General features: G+C 47.0%; 1 protein-coding gene across 1 annotated transcript in view; it reads right to left on the minus strand.

The window, feature by feature from the left end:
* PMFBP1 (polyamine modulated factor 1 binding protein 1) overlaps positions 1-13,523 on the minus strand; it is a 1,903,249-nt gene that overhangs the window by 1,428,949 nt on the left and 460,777 nt on the right. The window lies entirely within an intron of this gene.

The following is a 13,523-nucleotide window of genomic DNA, read 5'->3' on the forward strand; positions in this document are numbered from 1 at the left end:
TTTTCTCCTATTCTTGATGACAAAGAAGTAGTTGTCAACCTTCTAGATGGACTAGTTCTAGCAAAGGATGTGATTTCTGAGTCTGTTTGGATTAAAGAGTCTTTGCGGGATTTTTCTTTTCAAACTCTAAAAAAGTATATTGCTGAAGGTTGGCCAAGAGAGAATCTCGTTGATAAGGATCTTCTTCCTTTCTCCAAAGTCAGAGATGAATTAAGTTTGGAGGGTGATTTACTTTTGAGAGGTGTTTCCCTCATTCCTCCTCTTTCTATTCGAGATAAGATCATTGAAATTGCTCACAAAGGTCATGGTGGGATCACAAGCACAAAAAAGAGATTGAGGCTTCATTATTGGTGGCCAGGGATGGACATCTGTGTAGATACCTTTTTAAATGGCTGTAGCGAGTGTTCTCATGCTGAGAAATCTTTGCGGACTGTTAACAAACCCTTGTGTCCTGTTGCTTTCCCTGACAGTCCATGGGAGAAATTGGGTATGGATTTTCTAGGGCCTATTGGTGGTTTAAACCAGGGTTTCAGGTTTATACTTACTATTGTAGACTATCACTCCAAGTGGCTTGCCTGTGAATTTTTAAAAGAACCCAATACCTATAATGTCATAAAATGTCTTAAGAAACTTTTCCAGTCCGAAGGAATTCCCAAGTTCTTAGTATCGGATAATGGGGTACAATTTGTATCTTATGAGATGAACAGTTTTTTGGATAATTTTGCCATTAAACATCTTACCACTGCCTTGTACTCCCCACAGGGCAACGGTTTAGTGGAGAGAGCGAATCGTGTCCTGAAGGATGCAGTCCAATTAGCTATTTCATCTGGTCTTTGTGTTCAAGATGTTGTCTGCGACAGGGTTTGGTCATACAACAACACACCACACTCAACCACTGGGGTGACACCTTTCCTCTTGTTAAGAGGGAGACAATCCTTTAATGAATTATCACCTGGTTGGGTTGTTAGCAAAACTTCCCAAGGTAAAAGTGTTGTTGATCTTGATCTTGTCAAGGACAAGGTTGTATCTGCCCAACTCAAGTCCAAAATCAGGTATGATCTGGATAAACATGTAAAAGTGATTTCTTTAAACGTTGGTGACAAAGTTAGAATCCGTAGACCATGTAAGACCAAAGGTTCAAAGTTTTATCCGGAGACAACTATTGTTCAAATCAGCAAACATGCTGTTAAGGTTACTGGTGGTAAGTGGTGGAGTAAAAGAGCCGTTTCAAAAGTGAAGGGCTCGGGCGTTGCTCCTGTTGATGTTTCAGGGTCCAACGTTACTCCAAATGCAGTTGCCTCTAACATTTTGTCTCCTTACAACCTTCCTTCATGTAGTTCCAACGTGTCTGATGGAGCTATGTCTTTGTTTAACGATCCTAATGTTCATGAGGAAGAGTTTCTTCAATCTACTCCTTTGATGATTTCTGATGATAATAACACAACTTCTTTAGATGTACCTCAACTTACCTCAGGTTCTTCTGAGGTCTCTGCATCCTGTTCAAAGTCATCTAGAATTAAGTTTACACCTAAATATTTGAATGATTACATTACTTGATATGTTGTTCAGTTCCAAAATTATTGTTTCTTTTGTTTTCTCACTTTGTTTATTTTATTTTACTTTGTTTTGTAATTGTGGGGAAGGAGGTGTGTTATATCCTATCCTATGTTATCTTATCCTATGTTTCCTTATTGCTCATGCTGTTTCATATATTTGTATCCTAGCACCTGGTTGCTAGGTTATTGTAGAATGTTCTTCTCCTGATCTTCAGTTGAAGACTGGAGCTTCTTGGATGTGCACTCTGATAGATCTTATGCTGTACTTGGATTTCCTGATTAAACTTAATCATTAAGTTTATCTCCTTCTCCTGTCATACTTTGGATACAACACTACTCCATCTTGGAAGTCATTAACTTTTCAATGATTTACAACAGGAATTACAGTCACACACCATGGATACCGATTCGGCATTTGGAGAGGACACCTACAAGACACCCCTTTCAAATACTGAATAAATATCCAGCCATAGTGACATTTTAGGTGTCAGTGAAACTTTAGATTTGAAAGAAGAGCAACAGGGATAGGTGGCTGGGGCAGGAAGAACCTGAAAGGCGCAAGTGGGAGAGGAACGGGTACTAGAGATCAAAGCAGGCTTAGATTTGGAGCAGAGAAATCGAAAGTGGATGAGCAATAACTACCACTACTGCCTGATTAAAGGACCCCACTTAGGCCGCAGGTCCGTAGTAACTCCCACTCCAACCCAAGGCAGCGAGACCCTGGAGGCATTTGCATGTTTTCTACTCCGGAAGGAAAATGTAATGTCATTCTGCGGGGATACAACAATACTTTGTTCACACGAGCTTTGTGTTACTAGGAGTCAGCCACGACTGCGACATACCCCGACTTGGAGGTCCACCACCACCTCTACCTGTCCCAACTCTACTCTGCCGTGCTACTATTTCTCCACTCCCTCCTCCCCCATCATGGTATCATGCATATGTCAGAAGTGCACTACCTGATCCACACTAGGAAACCAGCGGGACCCCCCCTTCCACTGCACTCACCCTGCAGATCAGACACACCAAGCACGATTGGACTACAAACTCATTTTCAGATTATCTTCATATATTTTTTATTTAGTTAATTCACAACAGACTATTGTATTTGTTGTTTTTCTCACTTCCATCATTGTATTCCCCACAATATATATATATTTTAACTTTTGTACATTAAGGTCCGAATACAGCAAATCTATTTGAAGTTTATCACTGGATACAGGACGTTTCTGATGATGACTTGTGAGAGGGCACAACCATTCTTTTACAGTGTTGATGGATTATCTGAGTTATTTATTTATTTGAAATGTTATATAAAGTGAACCATATGTAGATGACAGGTCTGAGGGCTTTCATTTGGCTGAGACAGCATGCCTACCTCCTTCCTGCTTCTAGAAATTTTAGTTAGATGCAGGAGACGAGTTGTTTTCTGTGTTTATACAAATAGTCGGAATAACCCTGTGAGAAATGTTTCCCAGTAGACTGATGGAGCTCACATTCATACGCAGTAACACCTCCATTGCTTTCTGAGCCAGTCGATATACCGTGTGCTTTTGAGCAAGAGGGTAGAGACATCTGTTTTGGGTGCTTCATGTGATTTCATTCTAGTGGTATTGATGGTGGAGGAGGTTATTGTCTGTCAGGCGGCAGATTGGCATGCATTATGGCCCCTTCATTTCTTCAATTGTGTTTGGTCTCTTGGTTCGAGCAACACCTGCACAGAGGCATCAGCCAGCTTCGCGTTGCACAGTCGGATTGTTCGGTCTCATGCTCACAGGTTGTGGGGCATATCAAATCAAATCAAATTGACTTTATTTCGGATATATTGCAATCCATAAAAGTACAAAACATTATACATTTCATTATAAAAGAAAAACATCACAGAATTACAAAGTCAATATTGAATACATAGTACATATAAATTTCTTAACAAAGTGAGTAGACAGAACAGTACAGGGAAAGTGCGACTAGTGCCCATGTGCGAAAAAAAGGTGCAGAAGTGCTTCGAGCTGTAATAAAGTGCAGAAGTGCTTCGGGCTGTAATTCACAATTACTCATCAAGGCATTTTCTTATTCTCACCGCTAGTTTTAAAAATTCTAACACCTGAAGAACACAATCAGAATGCAACATCTGTAAGTATACAAGGGCGGGTCTAATTTATTTAAAATTTAATTTCTTTAAAAGAGTGACAAGATACCGCCTACGGGGGTACTCATAAAATGTACATAAAAATATAAAATGCAGCATATCCTGTGGAGACTTCCCGTCGCAGCCACAGGGTGCTGCAGGTTTCTTAAAAATGTCCGACATTGGTCTAATTAAAACATGATGAAAGATATTGAACCTGAACCGGGTCAGCAAAAATTTATCATGAGAGGAGAAGGAGCATGTTAGATACATTTCCATATTATCACAAGTTCTTAACATGATATACTTTCTAACATTGGGTTTCAGGAGCTCAACCTCATCTCTTAGGGCACTGCGATCCATAAGAAAGGCCCTCTTAATTGCTGCAACGTCACCCTTGACTATATCCCTAGGGTTTTCAAACACGTTCAGGCGACCAAGCTTCAGAAATTGGGACTTCAAGTATTTTAGCCACGGTACACACATCGCATAATCAAGTGAAACAAGATCTTCCAATATCTGGTGTGTTAGGGGGATTTCCTGATTTAGCCATAATTTTAGCCAACATAACAATGGTTTCAGTCCAACAATGTCAGTTATATACTGACAACCAAGCTCTTCATGTACAGCTAAATTCGGTGTACTTCCTGGGACACACAACAAACGCTTTAGAAAATTGTTTTCAACTATTTGTAGTTGTTCGCCATTTGTATGGCCCCATATCTCACTGCCGTAGACTGCAGTAGCTATGGATTTGGCATTATATAGTTTCATCATGGCCACAGTAGGCTTTTTCCCCAGTTTACTGGCAAAATTAAAGATGGAAGCATTTACTCTAGTCATTTGACCCTTCTTCCTGGCCATATGTGGAGCCCAACTAAGCTTCGTATCAAATAGGACACCCAAATATGAAAATGTTTGGGTAACAGGGATCAAAACATCATTTAATTTAAAAACGAACTTCTTTTTTGGTTGACGGCCAACATGCATTATGTAAGATTTAGAATTGTTGTACCATCAGGTCCCTATCAGACATGAAGTTATTAAAAGCATTCAGAAGTGCTTGGAGACCCTTTTCTGTTCGTGAAATTAAAACCGCATCATCTGCGTATAAAAGTGCAAATGCTACTTACCAGTATGCATCTGTTCTTGGCATGTAGGGCTGCTGACATTCATATCTGTGCATAGTCCGCCACCTAGTGTTGGGTCCGGATGATTGCACATTGTTGTCCTGGAAGAGTCTTCGAAGTATCACGAGATAGGTGGCTCCTCCCCTGGACTACAGTGCGCATGGGCATCGCCTCCATCCCCAGATTGTTTTTAGCCATTGGCAGAGATGGAGTGAAGAAAGTGAGTGATGACCATGCCATGAGCATATGTGTGTATATGAATAAATACTGCAGCTGCTACAGGCGCCGGGGAGGAGGGTGGGCGATATGAATGTCAGCAGCCCTACATGCCAAGAACAGATGCATACTGGTAAGTAGCATTTGCAGTTCGAGGCATGTGGGCTGCTGAATTCATATCTGTGCATAGAATACATAGCAGTCCCTCCATTAACGGCGGCCGCCCGTGCCAGCTGCAGCAGTCTGAAAAAGCGTTTTTAGAACAGCCTGACCAACAGCTGCCTGCTGTTTGGAATGCACGTCTACACAGTAGTGCTTAGTGAAAGTATGTGTGGTAGACCATGTGGCTGCTCTACAGATGTCTTCTAAGGGAATGTTACCTAAGAAAGCCATAGAGGCCCCCAACTTCCTAGTGGAGTGGGCCCTCGGTGGGATAGTGAGAGTGCGCTTAGCTTTAGCGTAACAGATCTGAATACACTTTACTATCCATCTAGCAATCCCCGCTTTGGAGATTGCATTTCCCTTGTGTTGTGTAGCAAAAGCAACAAAAAGTTGTTTGGTTTTGCGAAAATCTTTTGTCCTGTCCACATAGTACATCAAGGCCCTTTTCACATCAAGAGTGTGGAGCATACGCTCCGCCAGCGTCTCTGGGTTTTGGAAAAACACCGGCAATTCAATTGTTTGGTTCATGTGGAACTGTGAGACCACTTTGGGTAAGAATTTAGGGTTAGTGCGGAGCACCACCCTGTTAGCATGTACTTGGAAGAAAGGTTCTTGGATGGTGAGCGCCTGCAGTTCGCTAACCCTCCGTAGCGATGTAATTGCTACTAAGAACGCAACCTTCCAAGTTAAAAACTGGAGCTCACAGGAGTGCAGTGGCTCAAAGGGGGGACCCATCAGTCTTGTAAGAACCACATTGAGGTTCCATTCTGGAGCTGGTGGAGTCCTTGGTGGAATGACCCGTTTGAGTCCTTCCAAAAAAGCCTTGATAGCAGGGACCTTAAAGAGTGACAGGTGCTGCCTATTCTGGAGGTATGCTGCCATAGCAGACAGGTGAATGCGGATGGAAGAGTACGCTAGATTACATCGATACAGGTGAAAGAGGTAGCATATGATGTTTTGAATGGAAGCATCTAGCGGGTCAATGCTGTGGTCCACACAGTAGATGACAAACCTCTTCCATTTAGCCGCATAACAAGCTCTAGTAGTGGGCTTTCTTGCCTCCCGAATGATGTCCATGCAATCGGGAGGAAGGTTAAGGTAGCCAAACTCTAGGACTTCAGGAGCCAGATCGCCAGGTTGAGCTGTTGCGGATCTGGGTGCTGAATGTCGCCATGGCTCTGCGTCAGAAGGCTGGGAGTAAGATGAAGCCTTTGATGCGGTACCACGGACAGTTCTAGAAACGTGGTGTACCATGGTTGGCGAGCCCACGTTGGAGCAACTAGGATGAGAGTCATCGAGTGTTGCCTGAGCTTGCGTGCCACCAGCGGTATCAGAGGTGCTGGGGGAAAAGCGTACGCAAATCTGCCTGACCAGTTCATCCACATCGCATTGCCCTGTGATTGGGGGTGTGGGAATCTGGCGGCGAAGCTTTGGCATTTTGCGTTCTCCTTTGTGGCGAACAGGTCTATCTCTGGATGACCCCACTTTTGGAAGTACGGTTGGAGTACTGATGGATGTATCTCCCACTCGTGCATCTGATGGCTGTGCCTGCTGAGCAGATCTGCCATCTGATTGTCCTTGCCCGGGAGATGCTCTGCCATGAGGAAGATGTTCCTCTGAATGGCCCACTTCCACATGCTCTGAGCCAGATGAGACAGCTGTGGAGAGTGTGTACCTCCCTGCTTCTGGATGTAGTACATGGCCGTCATGTTGTCCGTCCGGATCAACACGACTTTGTTGCACAGATGTACCTTGAATGCCTTTAAGGCCATGAAGATTGCCATCAGTTCCAACACATTTATGTGCATCTTCCTTTGCTGAAGTGTCCATAGTCCCTGCACAGTGTAGTGGAGTACATGCGCTCCCCATCCTTGGAGAGAGGCGTCCGTCGTCAGGATGATCTGTGGGACAGGCTCTTGGAATGGTCGGCCCTTGCAAAGGTTTTGTGGATTCCACCAATGCAGAGAGTTGTACGCCCGACCGCTCACCAACACTAGGTCCGTCAGTTGCCCATGAGCCTGAGTCCACTGACGTGCTAGGCACTCCTGAAGCGGACGCATATGTAGTCTCGCGTGCGGGACAATGGAGATGCAGGAGGCCATCATGCCTATCAACTGCATGAACACCCTCGCTGGAAGCGAGTGTTGGGGTCTGAACCGTTGGATCAGCGCCTGGATACTGGCGATTCTCACTGAATTCGGCTGCGCAGTGGCTGCCAGAGTGTCGATTGTCGCGCCCAGATACTGTCGCACGTGGGCGGGCTGGAGATGGGACTTTGGGTAGTTCAGAGAGAATCCCAGATCGTGCAGGAGGTGAATGGTGCGTGACACGTGGTCTACGCACTGCTGTTCCGTCTTTGCTTGAATGAGCCAGTCGTCCAGGTATGGAAAGACGTGGACGTGTTGGCGACGGAGATGCGCTGCCACAGTCGCTAGGCATTTTGTGAATACTCTCGGTGCCGTGGTGACCCCGAACGGCAGGACTCTGAACTGGTAATGCTGGTCTAAGATCGTAAATCTGAGATACTTTCGGTGGGAAGGATGCAGGGGGATATGAAAATAGGCGTCCTTCAGATCCAGCGTAGCTAGGAAGTCCCCCCGTTGAAGCAGGGGAAGCACCTGCTGTAATGTGAGCATATGGAAGTGCTCCGAGTTGATGTACCCGTTCAGGGGCCTGAGGTCCAGGATCGGTCTGAGTGAACCGTCCTTTTTGGGGATCAAAAAATACAGGGAGTAAACCCCTGTTCCCCGCTCTTGCAATGGAACGAGCTCTATCGCCCCTTTTTGCAGCATGACTAGAACTTCTTGCTGCAACAAGGTCAAGTGCTCGCTGGACATAGCACGGCTTCTTGGCGGTATGTCCGGTGGAATGGACGTAAGTTCCAGACAGTACCCATACTGGATAAGAGACCTCACCCACCTGTCCGTGGTGATGGACCTCCACGCCGGCAGGAACTGCTGGTGTCTCCCCCCGACAGGTGTCGTGTGATCGGGGGGCAGTGACAAGACGTCACTGCTTGTTGGTGGTGGAGGACCTGGAGCCATTGTTTCCACGTCCCCTGCCTTTGATATTATTGCCTCTGTAGCCACCCCTGCCCTTGTTGTTGTTATACGAGGTCTGGGTGTTACCCTTGTAGTATTGTGTGGACTGGGATGCCTGTCCCCTTGAGGTGCCTCTTGAATTGGAGCGGCGAAAGGAACCCCCCCGAAACTGCTGACTTTGCAAAGCCCCCATAGATTTGGCAGTTTCGGTATCCTTTTTCATCTTTTCTAGGGAGGCATCCACCTCAGGGCCAAACAGATGGTCAGGATTCACTGTTTGACTCAATATCGTGGTTTGGATGTCGGGTTTGAACCCTGAGATTCGAAGCCAGGCATGGCGTCTAAGTAACACACTTGTATTGATAGCCCTGGAGGCAGTGTCTGCCACATCCAGGGCACATTTGATGGATGCATTTGTAATGAGTTTACCCTCCTGAATGAGCATCTCCCCCGCCACCTTGTATTGGTCAGGCAAGTGTTGCAGAATGGCCTCTAATGTGTCATAATGGGCCCTATCATAACGTGCAAGCAGGGCTTGGGTGTTAGAGATTCTCCAGATGTTAGCTGCCTGTGCAGCAATGCGTTTGCCTGATGCCTCAAAGACCTTGGACTCTTTGTCTGGGGGAGGAGCGTCACCAGTAGTCTGCGAATTCGCCCTCTTCCGAGCGTTGGAAACCACCAGGGAGTCCAATGGCAAGTGTCCCTTAATATACGTGGGATCCGTGGGCGCCGCCTTATATTTCCTGTCGATGCGAGGGTTGACCACCCGCGCCCGGGTGGGCTCCTTGAAAACCTCCTGTGCATGTTTCAGCACCCCTTTAAGCATCGGTAGTGTCTTGACTTGCTTTTCGGCTACCGAGAAGGTGTCGAATAAGAAGTCCGCATCCACGGGGTCCGAGTGCAGTTCGACGTCATGGTTCGCTGCAGCTCTCTCTATTAAGGCATTGAATGCCGCCGAGTCCTCTGTCGGGGACGTCTTGGCGGCGAAAAGTTGAGTGTCCTGGCCCGACTGCGGGTCTTCAGCGTCGCCTCCTGCGGCCCAGGGCACATGCTCCTCTTCCGGATCCGAGTACGCAGGGTAGGTGTACTCGGCATCTTCCTCGTCCGCTTCAGGCGCGGGGGAATGCGCCGGAGAGTGTTCCCAGGCCTGTGGCGACAGGTTCCATCAGAGCCGAAGAGTCCGCAGAATACTTCTTGTTTTTGAGCGGAATCTTAAAAGGTTCCAAAGCCGGCTCCGACGTAATCTTTCGTTTGAGGAGCGACAATTTTCCGGTGTTGGCGTCGATGATCACCTCACGACGTTCCTCCACCGCAAGCGGTTGGAGCCGAAGCTTCGACACCACCAAGGCAGCTTTCGGCGCCAATACCTCCTGTGCGTGCCCACCCTGTTTCGGCGCGAAGGCCTTCGGCGCCGACTTGGGTGGAAGGGTAAAACGAATGGGCGTCTGCTCTTTAGTAGGCTTAGGCGTGAGCTTAGGCGGCACGGTGTCCTGAGCAGGAACCTCAGTGGACTTCCGGATCCGCTGCAAGGAGTCCCCCACTTTTTTCGTAAAGGCTGCCGAGGGCTGAACCGGCTCGAGCGACCCCTCGACTTCGAGAGCCTGATCACCGGTAGACTTCTTCTTCGGCCCCGATGGCCCATGTCTAGTCGCGTCGTCGGCCGGACGTTTCCTCGGAACCGTCTTTGGGTCCACGACCCCCTTCGGCGCCGACGCAGCCGCGTCGGGGACCTTCGTCTTCGGCGCCGACCCAGAGGGCTTCGGGTCGGCCATTTTGGCGTGGCTCTTCAAGTCGGCCATTTTGGTTTTCTTGGAAGTTGACGCCTCCAGAACCTTCTTCACCAGCGCCACTTTCAGTTTCGGTTTCGCATCCGAGGGTGCGTGACCCGTTGGCTGCACTTTCGTTTTCTTCAACATAAGTGATGGCTTAGGAATGTCCGTGACCGGGCCCGTAGGCGGGGACGTAGGACTTATAGTTAGATCTTGGGTAAGGCCCGAAGGCGATCCCTCGACCTGGGCCGCATGAAGGGGAACAACCCCTGAGTCTGTATGGAGATGCTCCTCCTCCGAGCTATCTCCCATCGTGGCACAAGCCAGGTCGTCGTCCCCTACCTCGTCGGCGACTTCGTCACAGTCCTCCTCACCTGCGTCGTAGGGCTCCTCCTCGGACGCGGGCTCAGAGTCCGACCCTCGCACGTCGTCTTCTCCCTCGACAGATTCCTGGAAAATGTCATCTGGTGGGGGTGCCGAAGCAGACAACTGAGCCTGGAGCCGATTGGCCCGGCGGATCTTCAAAGTCTTCTTGCTTCGGAACTTTGAACACGCCATACAGGTGTCCTCGCGGTGATCCGGTGACAAGCAGGTATTGCACACAGGGTGCACGTCGAGGTGCGAATATTTTGAGTGACACAGCGGACACTTTTTGAACGGGGTCCGCTCCATAGCAAAGGGTGTAGTGTAGGCCCGACCGCGTCGAAAGCACGTGGAAGGGCAGACAGAGATCGGAGCTGAGAGTCAGATAGAAAACCCGTACGCAACTATACCGACGCCCAGCCTAAAGACCTTTTGGTCTCGAGAACAAGTAGAACAACTATCGGTTCCGAAAGAGGGAACCGAAACACATCCGAACCCAATGGCGGAAAAAAACAATCTGGGGATGGAGGCGATGCCCATGCGCACTGTAGTCCAGGGGAGGAGCCACCTATCTCGTGATACTTCGAAGACTCTTCCAGGACAACAATGTGCAATCATCCGGACCCAACACTAGGTGGCGGACTATGCACAGATATGAATTCAGCAGCCCACATGCCTCGAACTAAAGGAATACCCCTCGCACCCGCTCTAGGGCAATCTGATTTAACCTCTTGCAATTCAGCCTCTAAGTCATTTATGTAAAAATTAAAAAGAAATGGAGCCAGGATACACCCCTGACGTACTCCTTTATTGATACTGAAACCTGCCTGTGGTTTCCCCATTCGCTGAAAACCTTACATTGGCTCTAGTGTCATTATGTAGGTCCGCAAGGAAATCCACAATCCCCCTATCAACACCTTTGTCCCTCATGGTCCGCCACAGCCTCCCCCTGTTCACACAGTCGAAGGCTGAGGACAGATCCATGAAGGCAAGGTGAATTACTCCTTTCTGTACGACGGTATATTTGTTCAGAATAAGAAACAGGTTAAGACACTGGGTTATGGTGGAGCGGCCTTCACAAAAGCCATATTGGGAGGTCGACATGATATTATTTTCAGTCGACCAGCTTACTAAGCGTTGAAGTATGACCCTCCCCATAATCTTAACCATTGAGTCTATTAGGGATATTGGACGGTAACAAAGAGCACTTCCCCTGTCTCCCTTCTTGAAAACAGGGACTATGGTTGATAATCCCCACGTTCCCGGACATCCAACTCTAGCCGCAGCATTAAATACAGCAACCAGGATTGGAGCCCAGAAATTTGGGTCAGATTTATAGAGATCCGGTGGTATTCCATCAGGGCCAGGTGCTTTATTTGCAGTAAGACCCATAATGGCAACCTGGACCTCACTTTTATCAAAAATTATAGTATTGCTCCTAACATGGGGAGCAGAAGCCCTAGTTCCAACATCCTCCGAGTAGTACAGGTTCTTAAAATGACTTTCCCAGTCCTCTTTCGTTATGCAGCAAACAAGACCGTCTCCTGGGTCCTCGGTCAAAAAAGGTTTTTTAACCAGTGCCCAGAACTTGGTGCTGCTATTCAGGGTGGATGAATCAATTAATTCCTCCCAGGCCTCCTTCCTTAAAAGCTCCTTACGAGCGACAATAATTGCCTTATATTCTTTTCTGCATACTTTTACGTCCTCCCGATTCCTTGGTGAAGCTGACAATGCCAACCTTAGTTTGCGAGCAGCTTTAGTGCAATCATGACTAAACCATCTCGGGCCAATTTTTGCTTGCTTTTTACTGGGAACAGAAAGAAGCGCTGACACCTTCTCCGACATATTTTGATAGGCCTCTAACACTTTCCTTGAGTCACCCCCCTCATTCGTACAGACTTTAATATCCTCTGCACACCTTTCAACAATGTTTTTATAAAGGGTATCCGCAGACACCGTTGACCATTTTAACCTCCTCCTCCCATCTGTTGTTCCCAAACTGCCTTGACTAGTGATCTTATTTCCCTTTTCAGCCCAGGGACATTTTAAACAGATTGTTAGAGGATTGTGGTCACTGAATTCACTCGAGACAATGCAAAAAGAGTCTAAAAAAGTTTGCATAGTCCGAGAAACCAGTATGTGGTCTATGAAGGTACCCCTTCCGTGTCCCTTAAAGGTGGGGGTATCAAAGCAATATAAAGGGTCCTTAAGGGACATAGCCAGTGAAAGGTCAAAGTCATCCAATAAGTTATTGCACATTTCCCCCTCCTTAGTATGCTCCATGTGAAGAAAACCTACTCGTTCACAAGACATTTCTGGTAAACGCTTGTGTAATGGGTCTATACAAGGATGTATATTGAAATCCCCCATAATCATCAGGTTATGGCCCAAATCTTTCATATGGCTTGAGACAAAGGAATTTAGTATAAAAATGTCATTTCTGCCTGCACTATCATAAGTAGCATTATAGAAGTTCACCAGGCCCACACAGACATTTCCTCCAGATAGAACTAAGCCCATTACACCTGTATGCTGTGCTTCAATTCTACGTACTGCACATAAAATTAGTATGGAGACAAAAATTACAAGACCCCCCTTTGGCCTACCCCTTAATGACGGCAAAGCTGGCACATAAAAGGCCTTGTAGCCTTCCAAAAAAAGGTTACAACCCACCTCCCAAGTTTCTTGTAAACAAATGATCGTGAATTGCTTAATGTAGGTCACCCAATTTACATCAGACATTTTAGCCGCAAGACCAGCAATGTTCCAAGAGACAACATGACATCCTGGCTTAATAGCCACCGGGTTATCTAAATTTGTATTTGTAAATTCACCTGTAGCCACAGTGTCCTGAGCCGCAGGTGCCACCCGTCAGTCACACAGCTCAAGCCCGGATAACACTTCATACCTGTTCTGTGTGGTTAAATTGGAGCCATGCCGATAATGCCCCACACTGGTACTTCTATTATAAGCATCAGTGTGTCCAATTGACCCACAAGGATTGGTGATGTTATAGAAAAATTGGGTGTCTTGAACAGGAGTGTATGGTTCAGACACCTGCCTGGTTAAGCTCAGTTGTGGTGGAGGTTTACACAGATGCGCATAAAAATATCCCAGAGGGCGTACACAAATACTATTCTCATTATATACCAGTGAGG

This window comes from Lissotriton vulgaris, chromosome 12, assembly GCF_964263255.1.
Source record: "Lissotriton vulgaris chromosome 12, aLisVul1.2, whole genome shotgun sequence".
In the NCBI taxonomy this organism is placed as follows: domain Eukaryota; kingdom Metazoa; phylum Chordata; class Amphibia; order Caudata; family Salamandridae; genus Lissotriton; species Lissotriton vulgaris.